Here is a 15,755-nt window from a genome sequence, read left to right as displayed (position 1 = left end):
AAAATTTATTTGCCGTTCAATTTTTAGCCTCAGAGTTAAAGATCATTTCTAAAGTGGTTTCTTTGAGTGATCAGGCTGATAAAATACATTAAACAGTGATAATGATGTCATTTACTTTTCCGCTCAATTTAATCTATGAATTCATTTTCTCATTTCACTTTTCTATAAAGTTAAAACAGTTCTTGTCTCTGTCTTGGTGATATTTTCCAACTGCTACATTTTTTCTAAACTGTTCATCTCCTGCTGTAGATGATCTTCATCACTACTTCAGTTCACCTCACTGCTCAACTCACTTTCACTGCCTTTGTCTCTTTTATTGCTCTGGTCTTCATCTCTTCCTCAAAATCTTCATCACTGCTCTCACTCTCACAACATGACGGACCTGATGGAAAGGTTTCTCCCAACATCCTTCATCCTCAGCACTTACTTTTGTGGTTTTTTTTGTAGTTTTCTGTGTCGAACCAGAAGAGTGTTAAAAACAGATGGGGGACATTTCAATTTGATTTTTACACTGAAATTTTAACGACATCGTTATTCATATTACATCACACAGTACATGATTATTAAACTGGAGACTAATTCTACAGAAAATAATTGTTTTAAATGTCCTGAATCAATTCAACAGTTAACAGGCTCAGGAGATGTAACAGTTCCATACACTTTGCCACAGATATGGAACCAATTTCACAATCAGTCATCGTTCCTGAATAATCCATCACATATTGTATCCACCTTGTCCCAGGCTACAGCTCTCACACAGCTTTTCATCAGTCAGCCTACGCTGCAAGGCTGATAAAGAATACCTGGATCACAAAACAGTGGTGTCGTGATTAGCGCTGTCACAGCTAGAAGGTTCTGGGTTTGAGCCCGGTGGCTGATGAGGGCCTTTCTGTGTGGAGTTTGCATGTTTTCCCCGTGTCTGTGTGGGTTTCCACCGGGTGCTCCGGTTTCCTCCACAGTCCAAAGACATGCAGGTTAGGTTAACTGGCTCCTCTAAATTGCCTGTAGGTGTGAATGTGTGAGTGTGCAAAAAGGAACGGGCCACACAACCAAACACAGTTTACCTCAAGCCTGGATCAGGGTCGGCAGTGACGACAGTGGAACATAAAATACACTCAAAAAAATAACTTGCAAATAACTTGCTCAGTAAACATAATAAAATTATGGAAAGTATTTCCACCCAACTAAAATGCGTTAACTTAGCCAGAAACAATTTTGTTGAGTGACCTAAATGTCAACCGTGACATGTTAGACTTAGGTTCATGTAACAAACACCCATGTTGGTTTTTTTGAGTGTACATTAAATATTTTAATATAATATAAACAGATAATGCACTCTTCTGGCTGAATAAATGTTGCTTAATATTCAGGATGGGATTGATTAATAAATAAATAAATAAATTCCAGACTGATGAGGGTAATTAATGACGATTTTAAGTTTTTTTTTTCCCCCAGAGTTTGAGATCAGAGAGAAGTGCAGTGTGTCGCTGTCCATGGTGTTGAAACTCCTGTAACAAAACCAATGAAGTTCGCTGACCAGAGCAACATAAACAACACAACAGTCAACAACAAATACAAATTCTGATGAATAATTGAGGAGCACATATTAATGTACAGACAAATGTGTCAAACAAAAACAAATGAATAAATAAATAGTCCAGCACTGTATTGCAATCAGAAGGCAGAGTCTTTTATAAACATAATTTCTGAGTGGTGTTTGTCCTCTCCTGAGAAAAGGTGGGATTTGAAGGCAGCATGGCGTATCTCCTTCTCAGACAAGACAATCCCATAATGCACTTCACCAGACCAGAGATCTGAAATTTGGATTCAGTTCAATTACATTTAAACTCACAGCTTTCTCCAGCAGCGACCAAACAACTGTTTACACAAATCTACACCAATTTCAACCACTAGATGGCAGTGTCCAGCTCTGATAGTCAAATCTATGTGTAAAAAATAGTTGTAATACAATTGAATTCTTCCTTTTCTTCTTCTTCTTCTCCTTCTTCTTCTTCTTCTTCTTATTATTATTATTATTATTCAGTGTCTTGTTTATTTGATTTACTGTTCAGCCTTCAGTCCCTTTAATAACTGATCTGTTTCAGGTCACAGAGCAGGACATGACTTTACTGTTTTCTTCTGGGATTTATTAGATTTTATTTATCAAAAATTAAAGAGAATACTCAAGACTTTCTAGATTTTATTTAATATTAAATGAAGGAGTCTTCAGTGTCAGTGCATTGTAACAGTCAGAAGTAATGACATTTTATAATGAAATTAATCATACAATCTCTTTTCTGCTGCCGAGTACTGTGCCGCAACCTGGAGCAGAAGCCCACACACCAAGATGGTGGATGCGGCCATTAACAATGCCCTGAGGATCATAACTGGCTGCTTGAAACCCACCCCCGTGTCCTACCTGCCAGTCCTAGCAGGAATTGCGCCAGCCAGCCTACGGCAAGAGGCTGCCACCCTCGCCCTGGCAAGGAAAGCCCAGGAATATGATTGGCACCTCCTCCATAACACCACAACCATGGCAACACCTCCAAGCAGACTCAAGTCCCACCACCCATACAACTTGGTGGCCCAAGAGATGCTCACTTCTTTCCGGAGGACCTGTCAACTAAAGCCTGGCTGGCGGTGGCATGGAAGCAGGAATGGGAGTCAGCAGGTCAGACATGTATACACCACTACATCCAGGATCTTGGAGATGGCGCTGAAGGAGAAGACCTACCTCGCCGCCAGTGGACTCTCCTGAATTGCCTACACAGCAAATTCCTCAGTGTCGAATTATCACTTTCAGAGTTAATTTGGGTCCAGTTGGACCTATATAAACACTCTGGGTGTTAATTCAACACTGGGGATTTTGCTGTGTACGCACCTGGGTTGGCTTCTTCAAAGCCTCTATGAAGAAGTGGGGCCTCACAGACAGTGCAGCATGTGAGTGCGGGGAGCCTGAGCAGACTGCCAACCACATCATCACCACTTGTCCCCTGCATAGACTACCTTCAGAGGAGGGCCTCTTCCGAGGGGGACCTGAGACGAGGGCATGGCTACACGACACAAAGCTGGACATATGATGACGATACACGAAAGAGAGAGAGAGAGAGAGAGAGCGAGAGAGAGAAAGAGAGAGAGAGAACAATCTAGCATCTAGACAGTTGCACCAATTGACTTCAAATTTTCAGGGTAGGTGGGCAAAGGGCCATAGGTTATCTGATTAAACTTTGGGTGTAATCAGGTCAAGGTGAAGGTCAAGGTCACCAGGAAGGTCAACCTTTTGGTCAAAATAACATATTTTCCATTATAACTCAAAAATGGTTGCTGATAGACATATGTTTACTATTATGAGTGTATAGGAACTCCCATATGACCTTTCATTTGGTACCATGATCTTTGACCTTGAGTGACCCTGAAAGGTCAAACTCAAGGTGATGGATTTTCAGAGGGCTGTAACTTTAAAGCGGTTGATGGTAGACAGATATTTACCATTATCAACATATTGGAAGTGCCATATGGGCTGGCATTTGGCACCATGATCTTTGACCTTGAAAGGTCAAACTCAAGGTCATGCATTTTCAAAGGGCTGTAACTTTACACTGATGTAATGAAAGTATTTTGATGGTCAGAATGTATCTTTTTTATTTTTCAAGAATTATCACATTTTTCACAAATTGCTCCTGTCATTTCACCAGTTTGTTTACATTCAAAGGAGAAATGATTTTGTCACACCTTTTGTATAAAGATTTTATTCCTCGAATTTGCAAAAAAATTAAACAAAAATGCTCTGTTTATCAAAATCCAGTGAATGTGGATAGAATAAAACAGGTATTCTACTCAATTGCATCATACATGGATTATAGCTAACTCAGTCCTATGTGTCTCGTTGACTATCAGCTCATGTATGACTCGATTTCATGGAATAACCATTAAATATAACGTAGTCAGAGGGTCCCTGTGCTTTGGAAGACATCATGCCTCATCCCTCTACCGAAGAAGCCGCCTCCCAGTGACCTCAAAGACTACAGCCTCGTGTCATTGATGTCACACATTATGAAGACCCTTGAGAGACTCATCCTGGAGCAGATCTGGCCTATGGTCCAACCACTTCTTCCCCCCCTTCAGTTCGCCTACCAACCCCATCTTGGAGTAGAGAATGCAATCATATACTTCCACAACAAAGTCTACAGCCACCTGGACAAGCCAGCCAGCACTGTGAGGATCATGTTTTTTGATTTCTCCAGTGCTTTTGATACCATCCGAATGGCTCTGCTGGGTGAGAAAATGACAGCGATGCAGGTGGATGCCCCACTGGTGTCCTGGATTGTAGATTATTTGACTGGCATACCACAGTACACGTGCTTGCAGTGCTGTGTGTTGGACAGAGTGATCAGGAATACCGGGGCTCCGCAAGGGACTGTCCTTTCTCCTTTCCTTTTCACTCTCTACACCACTGATTTCAACTACTGCACGGAGACCTGCCACCTCCAGAAATTTTCTGATGACTCTGCAGTGGTTGGATGTATTACCTATGGTGATGAGAGCGAGTACAGGATGGTGGTGGACAACTTTGTCACGTGGAGCAGGAAGAACCACCTACAGCTCAACATGATGAAGACGAAAGAACTGGTGGTCGAACTGAAGAGAATCAGGGCTCCGGTGAACCCTGTTAACATCCAAGGGGTCAGTATGGACGTGGTGGAGGAATATAAGTACCTGGGGGTGTACTTGGATAATAAACTGGACTGGTCCAAAAATGTGGACACTGTATACAAAAAGGGCCAGAGCTGTCTCTATTTTCTGAGATGGCTGAGGTCCTTCAACATCTGCTGAACGATGCTGCGGATGTTCTATGAGTCTGTGGTGGCCAGTGCCATCCTGTACGCTGTCGTCTGCTGGGGCAGCAGCTTGAAGGTGAAGGACACTAACAGACTCAATAAGTTCATCAGGAAGGCCGGCCATGTTGTAGGCAAGGAACTGGACTCTCTGACAGTGGTGTTGGAGAAGAGGACACTGTCCAAAATAAAAACAATCCTAAACTGTCCTTCCCACCCTCTACATATGGAGCTGATCAGCCACAGGAGCACGTTCAGTGAACCGGCTGATTCTTCCATGCTGCACAACTGAGAGACACAGGAAATCATTCCTACCTGCTGCAGTCAAGCTGTACAATGCCATTGTATAACTGGTACATTGTCTTACCATGTATACTGTATCCTTAACTCAGGTGCAATATATATAGAGAGGAATCATTGTATATAAAGTCACTTCATTTTACTTTTACTTAAGTTATTGAACTCATTTAAATGTATTTTATTTTTATTTATTCTTTTTGAAAGACTATTTTATCTTCTATTTTTAGACATGTTTACTTCTTCTTTGATTCAGGAGCTTGGTTGCAAATTTTAATTTCCCTCCAGGGATTAATAAAGTAATTCTAATTCTAATTCTAGTGAGAGGGTCATTGAGTTCAACTGCCCTGTTTATGGAGGATTTTTTCACTTTATTTCTAATTATATGTCCAGTCTAATCCAAAAGTCTCAGATCACAAGTGAAAATGCTCCAATTTCGCATTTTTTTCGAAATTAAACCAACAATTTTCATTATAAGTTCAAAGACAGGGCGGCACGGTGGTGTAGTGGTTAGTGCTGTCACCTCACAGCAAGAAGGTCCAGGTTCAAGCCCTGTGGCTGGCGAGGGCCTTTTTGTGTGGAGTTTGCATGTTCTCCCTGTGTCTGCGTGGGTTTCCTCCTGGTGCTCTGGTTTCCCCCAAAGACATGCAGGTAAGGTTAACTGGTGACTCTAAATTGACCGTAGGTGTGAATGGTTGTCTGTGTCTATGTGTCAGCCCTGTGATGACCTGGCGACTTGTCCAGGGTGTACCCCGCCTTTCGCCCGTAGTCAGCTGGGATAGGCTCCAGTTTGCCGCGACCCTGTAGAACAGGATAAAGCGGCTAGAGATAATGAGAATTATATATATATATATATATATATATATATATATATAAAGTTAATTAAATCTTTCTTTTTTTCTCAGGAATCTGGAATCTGTTGGTGACAGTTTGACTTATGAAGCTTCACAGATGTTGAAGAGGAAAGTTAAACCTGGAGGACGGGATGATTTGCTGTACTCTCATGTGATGTATATGAAACTGTTATATTTATCAGAAAAGACCCAGGACACTTTATTGTTGTTGTTTTTGTATAAATGATACTAATAAATGTCACACATCTGAGTGTATATTGTATCTCTCAATGTTCTCATTGCTCTGTGTTCTACACGACATCCATCTCCAACACTTGTTTATAACAATAAATGTCGTACTTTTACTCTGAGCTTCATGAATGATTTTGATCACTGAATAGAAAATCCAGATCATCCAGATTGTTCAACATTAGATCTCGACTCTGAGTGAAGTGACACACTGGAGACTTCAGCGTCACCCAGACAGCAGTGTCAGAGACAGTTGAGCGATTGAATGTTCAGCACTCAGGTTCACTTTCATGTGCATTATTACATCCTTTTCATTGTGGTTACAGCATTTTGCACAAGTATCTGTTGGCACGTCACTGCGCTTAAACAGGAAGACTAACAATAGCTCACAACTGACCTCAACTGTCATCCAACAGCAGCTTTGACCAACGGTGAAGTGTGTTCAGCTCTTCCAGCTCTTTAATACTGACTTTCACACACTTGGTTTCTTTCAATGAGTTGTAAATTATTAATTTAAAATTTATTTGCGGTTCGATTTTTAGCCTCAGAGTCAAAGATAATTTCTAAAGTGGTTTCTTTGATTGATCAGGCTGATAAAATACATTGAAACGCGATAATGATGTCATTTACTTTTGCGCACAATTTAATATATGAATTCATTTTCTTATTTAATCTTTCTATAAAGTTAAAACAGTTCTTGTCTGTGTCTTGGTGATATTTTTCAACTGTTACTTTTTATTTTTTATAAACTGTTCATCTCCTGCTGTAGATGATCTTCATCACTACTTCAGTTCACCTCACTGCTCAACTCCCTTTCACTGCCTTTGTCTCTTTTATTGCTCTGGTCTTCATCTCTTCCTCAAAATCTTCATCACTGCTCTCACTCTCACTACATGACGGACCTGATGGAAAGGTTTCTCCCAACACCCTTCATCCTCAGCACTTACTTTTGTGTTTTTTGTGTAGTTTGTGTGTCGACCCAAAAGGGTGTTAAAAACAGATGGGGGACATTTCAATTTGAATTTCTACACTGAAATTCTAACTACATCATTTTCCATATTACATCACAGAGTACATGATTAATAAACTGGAGACTAATTCTACAAAAAATAATTATTTTAAATGTCCTGAATCAATTCAACAGTTAACAGGCCCAGGAGATGTTACACTCCCATACACTTTGCCACAGATATGGAACCAATTTCACAATCAGTCATCATTTCTGAATAATCCATCACATATTGTATCCACCTTGTCCCAGGCTACAGCTCTCACACAGTTTTTCATCAGTCGGCCTATGCTGCAAGGCTGATAAAGAATATCTGGATCACAAAACAGTGGTGTAGTGGTTAGCACTGTCGCCTCACAGCAAGAAGGTTCTGGGTTTGAGCCCAGTGGCTGATGAGGGCCTTTCTGTGTGGAGTTTGCATGTTTTCCTCGTGTCTGTGTGGGTTTCCACCGGGTGCTCCGGTTTCCTCCACAGTCCAAAGACATGCAGGTTAGGTTAACTGGTGACTCTAAATTGTTCGTAGGTGTGAATGTGTGAGTGTGCAAAAAGGAATGAGCCACACAACCAAACACAGTTTACAAAAAGCCTGGATCGGGGTCGGCAGTGACAACAATGGAACACAAAATACAGTACATTAAATATAAACAGATAATGCACACTTCTGGCTGAATAAATGTTGCTTAATATTCAGGATGGGATTGATTAATAAATAAATAAATTCCTGACTGATGAGGGTAATTAATGACGATATTAAGATTTTTTTCCCCCCGGAGTTTGAGATCAGTGAGAAGTGCAGTGTGTCGCTGTCCATGGTGTTGAAACTCCTGTAACAAAACCAATGAAGTTCGCTGACCAGAGCAACATAAACAACACAACAATCAACAACAAATACAAATTCCGATGAATAATTGAGGAGCACATATTAATGTAAAGACAAATGTGTCAAACAAAAACAAATGAATAAATAAATAGTCCAGCACTGTCTTCCAATCAGAAGGCCGAGTCTTATATGAACATCATTTCTGAGTGGTGTTTGTCCTCTCCTGAGAAAAGGTGGGATTTGAAGGCAGCATGGCGTGTCTCCTTCTCAGACAAGACAATCCCATAATGCACTTCACCAGACCAGAGATCTGAAATTTGGATTCAGTTCAATTACATTTAAACTCACAGCTTTCTCCAGCAGCGACCAAACAACTGTTGACACAAATTATTTAAATCTACACCAATTTTAACCACTAGGTGGCAGTGTCCAGCTCTGATAGTCAAATGTAGGTGTAAAAAAAAAGTTGTAATACAATTGACTTCTTCTTCTTCTGCTTCTTCTTCTTCTTCTTCTTCCTCTTATTATTATTATTATTATAATTCAGTGTCTTGTTTATTTGATTTACTGTTCAGTCTTCAGTCCCTTTAATAACTGATCTGTTTCAGGTCACAGAGCAGGACATGACTTTGCTGTTTACTTCTGGGATTTATTAGATTTTATTTATCAAAAATTAAAGAGAATACTCAAGACTTTTGAGATTTTACAGTATTTAATATTAAAGGAAGGAGTCTCCAGTGTCAGTGCATTGTAACAGTCAGAAGTAATGACATTTTATAATGAAATTAATCAATATAAATTCAGATATAACATGATACAGATTTTCCAGCATGCATTAATAATAAAATCTTATTCCTTATATATCATTAATAATAAACTACACAGACAAAATGAGTTGCTCAGCAATTGCAGTGTTTAATGTACAATATAGAACATTACAGTGTCAATAGTTTGTGCACCCTGATGAATCATCATGATGGTCAAATTTTGAGGTGATGTTTGTTCTTCATGCAGAAACAGAACCCCACACTGACACGCCCATGTTCCAGGATGGTCACTCTCAGGTGAACTGAGGGTCAAATCCGTGCCTGTTATTACCTCAACCACGATGGAGTAAGCGGGGCGAAGTATTGTCATCAATGTGGTTTGTGTGTGTGTGTCTGACTTTTAACAATCTAGCATCTAGACAGTTGCACCAATTGACTTCAAATTTTCAGGGTAGGTGGGCAATGGTCTGTAGATTGCCTGATTAAATTTTGGGGGGAATCGGGTCAAGGTGAAGGTCAAGGTCAACAGAAAGGTCAACCTTTTGGTCAAAATAACATATTTTCCATTATAACTAAAAACGGTTGCTGATAGACATATGTTTACTATTATGAGTGTATAGGAACTCCCATATGACCTTTCATTTGGCACCATGATCTTTGACCTTGAGTGACCCTGAAAGGTCAAACTCAAGGTGATGGATTTTCAGAGGGCTGTAACTTTAAAACAGTTGATGGTAGACAGATATTTACCATTATCAACATATTGGAAGTGCCATATGGGCTTTCATTTGGCACCTTGATATTTGAACTTGAAAGGTCAAACTCAAGGTCATGCATTTTCAAAGGGCTGTAACTTTACACTGATGGAATGAAAGTATTTTGATGGTCAGAATGTATCTTTTTTATTTTTCAAGAATTATCACATTTTTCACAAATTGCTCCTTTCACCAGTTTGTTTACATTCAAAGCAGAAATGATTTGGTCACAGCTTTTGTATAAAGATTTTATTCCTCGAATTTGCAAAAAAACAAAAAAACAAAAATGCTCTGTTTATCAAAATCCAGTGAATGTGGATAGAATAAAACAGTTATTCCACTCAATCTTGTCGTACATGGATTATAGCTAACTCAGTGCTATGTGTCTTGTTGACTAGCAGCTCATGTACGACTCAATTTCATGGAATAACCATTAAATATAACTTAATCAGAGGGTCCCTGTGCTGTGGAAGACATCAAGCCTCATCCCTGTACCGAAGAAGCCGCCTCCCAGTGACCTCAAAGACTACAGCCTCGTGTCATTGACGTCACACATTATGAAGACCCTTGAGAGACTCATCCTGGAGCAGATCTGGCCTATGGTCCAACCACTTCTTGCCCCCCTTCAGTTCGCCTACCAACCCCATCTTGGAGTAGAGAATACAATCATATACTTGCTCAACAAAGTCTACGGCCACCTGGACAAGCCAGCCAGCACTGTGAGGATCATGTTTTTTTATTTCTCCAGTGCTTTTGATACCATCCGGATGGCTCTGCTGGGTTAGAAGTTGACAGCGATGCAGGTGGATGCCCCACTGGTGTCCTGGATTGTAGATTATTTGACTGGCATACCACAGTACACGTGCTTGCAGTGCTGTGTGTTGGACAGAGTGATCAGGAATACCGGGGCTCCGCAAGGGACTGTCCTTTCTCCTTTCCTTTTCACTCTCTACACCACTGATTTCAACTACTGCACAGAGACCTGCCACCTCCAGAAATTTTCTGATGACTCTGCAGTGGTTGGATGTATTACCTGTGGTGATGAGAGCGAGTACAGGATGGTGGTGGATAACTTTGTCACGTGGAGCAGGAAGAACCACCTACAGCTCAACGTGATGAAGATGAAAGAACTGGTGGTCGATCTGAAGAGAATCAGGGCTCTGGTGAACCCTGTTAACATCCAAGGGGTCAGTATGGACATAGTGGAGGGATATAAGTACCTGGGGGTGTACTTGGATAATAAACTGGACTGGTCCAAAAACGTGGACACTGTATACAAAAAGGTCCAGAACTGTCTCTATTTTCTGAGATGGCTGAGGTCCTTCAACATCTGCTGAACGATGCTGCAGATGTTCTATGAGTCTGTGGTGGCCAGTGCCATCCTGTATGCTGTCGTCTGCTGGGGCAGCAGCTTGAAGGTGAAGGACACTAACAGACTCAATAAGTTCATCAGGAAGGCCGGCCATGTTGTAGGCAAGGAACTGGACTCTCTGACAGTGGTGTTGGAGAAGAGGACACTGTCCAAAATAAAAACAATCCTAAACTGTCCTTCCCACCCTCTACATGAGGAGCTGATCAGCCACAGGAGCACGTTCAGTGAACCGGCTGATTCTTCCATGCTGCACAACTGAGAGACACAGGAAATCATTCCTACCTGCTGCACTCAAGCTGTACAATGCCACTGTATAACTGTGGTACACTGTCTTACCATGTATACTGTATCCTTAACTCAGGTGCAATATATATAGAGAGGAATCATTGTATATAAAATCACTTCATTTTGCTTTTACTTAAGTTATTGAACTTATGAAATTTATTTTATTTTCATTTATTCTTTTTGAAAGACTATTTTATCTTCTATGTTTAGACATGTTTACTTCTTCTTTGATTCAGGAGCTTGGTTGCAAATTTGAATTTCCCTCCAGGGATTAATAAAGTAATTCTAATTCTAATTCTAGTGAGAGGGTCATTGAGTTCAACTGCCCTGTTTATGGAGGATTTTTTCACTTTATTTCTAATTATATGTCCAGCGTAGTCCAAAAGCCTCAGATCACAAGTGAAAATGCTCCAATTTCGCATTATTTTTTAAATTAAACCAACATTTTTCATTATAAGTTCAAATACAGGGCGGCACGGTGGTGTAGTGGTTAGCGCTGTCGCCTCACAGCAAGAAGGTCTGGGTTCAAGCCCCATGACTGGTGAGGGCATTTCTGTGTGGAGTTTGCATGTTCTCCCCGTGTCCGCGTGGGTTTCCTCCGGGTGCTCCGGTTTCCCCCACAGTCCAAAGACATGCAGGTTAGGTTAACTGGTGACTCTAAATTGAGCGTAGGTGTGAATGTGAGTGTGAGTGGTTGTCTGTGTCTATGTGTCAGCCCTGTGATGACCTGGCGACTTGTCCAGGGTGTACCCCGCCTTTCGCCCGTAGTCAGCTGGGATAGGCTCCAGCTCGCCTGCGACCCTGTAGAATAGGATAAAGCGGATAGAGATAATGAGATGAGAAATATATAGTTTTAATCTGAAACATTTTGTTTATGCCCAATTTTAAATCATAATAAAATAAATCCAGATCTCACACTCCTGGACCCCTCAAAAATGTTTCCGTTTTCAGTAATAGGTCGTGCAGAGACCACTGGGATATAAACCATTTAAACAATGCTGATCCAACGACTCACACAAGATTTTCTTTCAAGCTGGTTATGATTTGGGCCTTAAAATAAACTTCAGTGAAGTTTCCATTCCACGTGTGAGTGCACAGAAACCAGTGGAGCTGAATGGGGTGAGATGTGGTTTGGTCAAAACACTGCGTGGCTTATTGTCTCTGCTCCACCCGCCCCCTTTTTTTTATTAGAACAAATCACATGGTGTATTTGGGGCGTGCTCAGTCCAGACCAGTGATAGTATAAATAAAATCCTTGCTTCATGCACATTCATAATCTGATTATAAATGAGATCGAAAGGAAATTTAAAATGACTGGATTCTGGATTTCAGTTTTGGTCTTTAGCACCATGTGTGAGTATTTTTTTTCTTCTCATTCTGTTTATTGGTTCTTTAGGATGATTTTAAAATACCAAACTATATCTCAAAAAAAAAAAATACTGGAGCTGATTAGTCTTCTCCAAATGATGTTAATTTCATTTGCTGCATTTTTCATGAAATTAATGTTTTTTTTGTTGTGTTTTTTTCTAGATCCAGTCCAGTCTGGTAGACGCCGTGTTACTGCACAATCCTCAGAGCCAGATGTTTATCAGCCTGATAAGAAACTCATCGTGGATATCGGAGCCTCGGCGACTCTGCAGTGTTTTATTTTTGAAGTCGAAGTTGAAGAAATGATCTTTTTTAAGCAACAAAACAGAAAACAGCCTCGAATAATCGTCAGATTCTTTAACGCTGGTCGAGAAACGTTTTACAATGAATTCCAAAATCCTCGTTTCCAGATTAAAAAACATACAAACTGCTTCAATCTGACCATTTTAAACCCCACGCTGTCTGATGAAGCCGTGTACTACTGTGCACTGACGAGACCCGACCCTGTGTTTGGAGAAGGAACTGGTTTAAAATTTAAAGGTAGGATTTCTACTGAAATGAATAATGTGCTGGTTAAATGTAGAAACGTTTCATTCTTCATTACTGTTAGTGTGTGAAGGAGTGAAATGTTCACTGTGTTTGGTAACTTTAACAACACGGCATTCAGGGTTTATTTTTAGTCCGTGATTCATGATAAATGTTTACAGGTCAGAGTTTTACCACTGAATCAGAAACATCGAAACCAGCTCTGTGTGATCACAACACGAACATGAACACACAAGAGAAAACACTCAGATGTCTCATAATTTTATAATTCACAATAAACTGCGTTCATGGCTCATAACGTTCTCAGAAGTGACCAGATCTCTCCACTCCTCAGTGCTCGGTTTGGGAACGGCTTTGGGTTTGTGTGCACTTCTGATTTTCTGCCTCTTTTATTTCATACTGAGGAGAAGAAAATGGGATAAAAGTAAGTGATTCTGTGATCAGATAAAAATTCCAGTTACTTTTATTTCTATTAAAACACTAATAACTGTGTTTGTGTATTAATAGTGAACCCTTCTGTAGAAGATTCTAAAGGAATGAATCAGGTACGTGTGTAAGAAATTATATTATCTCTTTATATTATTATAGTGTCGCAGTAAGTCTGTTTTTCTCTCTCTCTTGATATCACTGTCCCTTATTCGTGTTTGATTCTCACTTTGACTTTTCCTTCTCATGGATGTGAAATGTTGCTCATTAAAGATTTAAGATACGGATTTTACAGTCACTTTGACGAAATTTGCACAACAATCCCATGTTTTGTTTTTGTCCTGAGTGTGTTTCATGGCTTTGACCCGGATTTCTTATTTCTTATTATTTTTCTGTATTATTATTATTATTATTATTATTTTCATCTCATCTCATCTCATTATCTGTAGCCACTTTATCCTGTTCTACAGGGTCGCAGGCAAGCTGGAGCCTATCCCAGCTGACTCCGGGCGAAAGGCGGGGTACACCCTGGACAAGTCGCCAGGTCATCACAGGGCTGACACATAGACACAGACAACCATTCACACTCACATTCACATCTACGGTCAATTTAGAGTCACCAGTTAACCTAACCTGCATGTCTTTGGACTGTGGGGGAAACCGGAGCACCCGGAGGAAACCCACACGGACACGGGGAGAACATGCAAACTCCACACAGAAAGGCCCTCGCCGGCCACGGGGATCGAACCTGGACCTTCTTGCTGTGAGGCGGCAGCGCTAACCACTACACCACCGTGCCGCCCTATTATTATTTATTTTATTTTATATTTTTCAGGAATCTGAAGCTGAAACACTGAATTATGCAGCTTTGAAATTCTCCAAGAGGAAACCCGAAGCTGGAAAAAAGAAAACTGACTCTTCGGATGAGTGTGTGTACGCCGATGTGAAGAAAACTGGGAGATGGAACAGAAATAATGTTTAACACATGCTGCGATTACACTGCAGAAACAGGAAAAACATATTTTAGTGAGTGTCTGGACTATTTGAGAATTTATTTCATCTTTTCATCATGAGATCAGAATGTAACAGAGAAACGGTTAATAAATGAAAATTTGGGGGAATTTAAAACTTGACTGATTATTTATCAGCAAATATACATTCTAGAAGCAGAATTGTAAAAAAAAAAGTCACATCATGAAAGGTATTCTTTCTTTCTTTCTTTCTTTCTTTCTTTCTTTCTTTCTTTCTTTCTTTCTTTCTTTCTTTTTTCAGTTTCAATGTAGAGCTAAACCTCCAGACTACAGGTTTTACTTTGGTACAGATGATCACAATTACTGCTTATTGTCTTTTGTTTGTTTGTTTGTTTGTTTGTTTGTTTGTTTGTTTGTTTGTTTTTGGCAGGTTGACTGTTTGCTTGTTTATTTGTTTTATGGGTTGTTTGTTAGTTTTTGGGCTGATTGATTTTTTTTTGTTTGTGCATTTGTTTGCTGGGTTGATTGTTGTGTGTTTGTTTGCTTGCTCTTTTTCAGTGTTTTAATGAAAAAATAAAAGGTTTTGTCGTATCATTTGTATAATTTTGCTTCTTTTTTAACAAGAAACAATTTCATTAAAGATGTAACAAAAACATGCTCTGAAACATTATTCTGAAATTTCTGAGTAAAAGTAAAGTCTCAGTGTTGCGTATGTTCAAGACAGAAGTGTGTTGGACATAAAAGTCAATGACTGCAACCACGACATTAACTGGGGGCGGGGCTTGTTTTCTCCACCCACCTCTGGGCTTGAAACTCATGCCCTGTGAATGCAGTACCCAGAACCAGGAAGTAGTTCAGTGTTGAAAAAAACTTCAGACACATTTTACATGAAACAAAGTGAATCATTAAACCACAGCAGAGTCTTGTGATGATGATGATGATGATGCCTTTTAGTGCACTGTTTGTAAATGCACCATCGTGTCTCTCTGAGGGAAATCCTCCTCAGTGTCTAATCCAGCTGCGGTGGGAAGTTCACCCTCAGTACAGGAAATGATTAAATCCAGCCATCAGGGCTACAGATGCCTTCAGAGATCAAACAATACAGTAGAAACACATTTAATACATAAAATCATCCATCACTTATAATCTGAACACGACTGTCAAGGCCTTACGGAAAAAAAACATCTGATAAAATGCCAAAATTGAAATGTATTGACGCTGT

This window comes from Neoarius graeffei, chromosome 8, assembly GCF_027579695.1.
Source record: "Neoarius graeffei isolate fNeoGra1 chromosome 8, fNeoGra1.pri, whole genome shotgun sequence".
Classification (NCBI taxonomy): Eukaryota; Metazoa; Chordata; class Actinopteri; order Siluriformes; family Ariidae; genus Neoarius; species Neoarius graeffei.
This window is presented reverse-complemented; position numbering follows the sequence as displayed.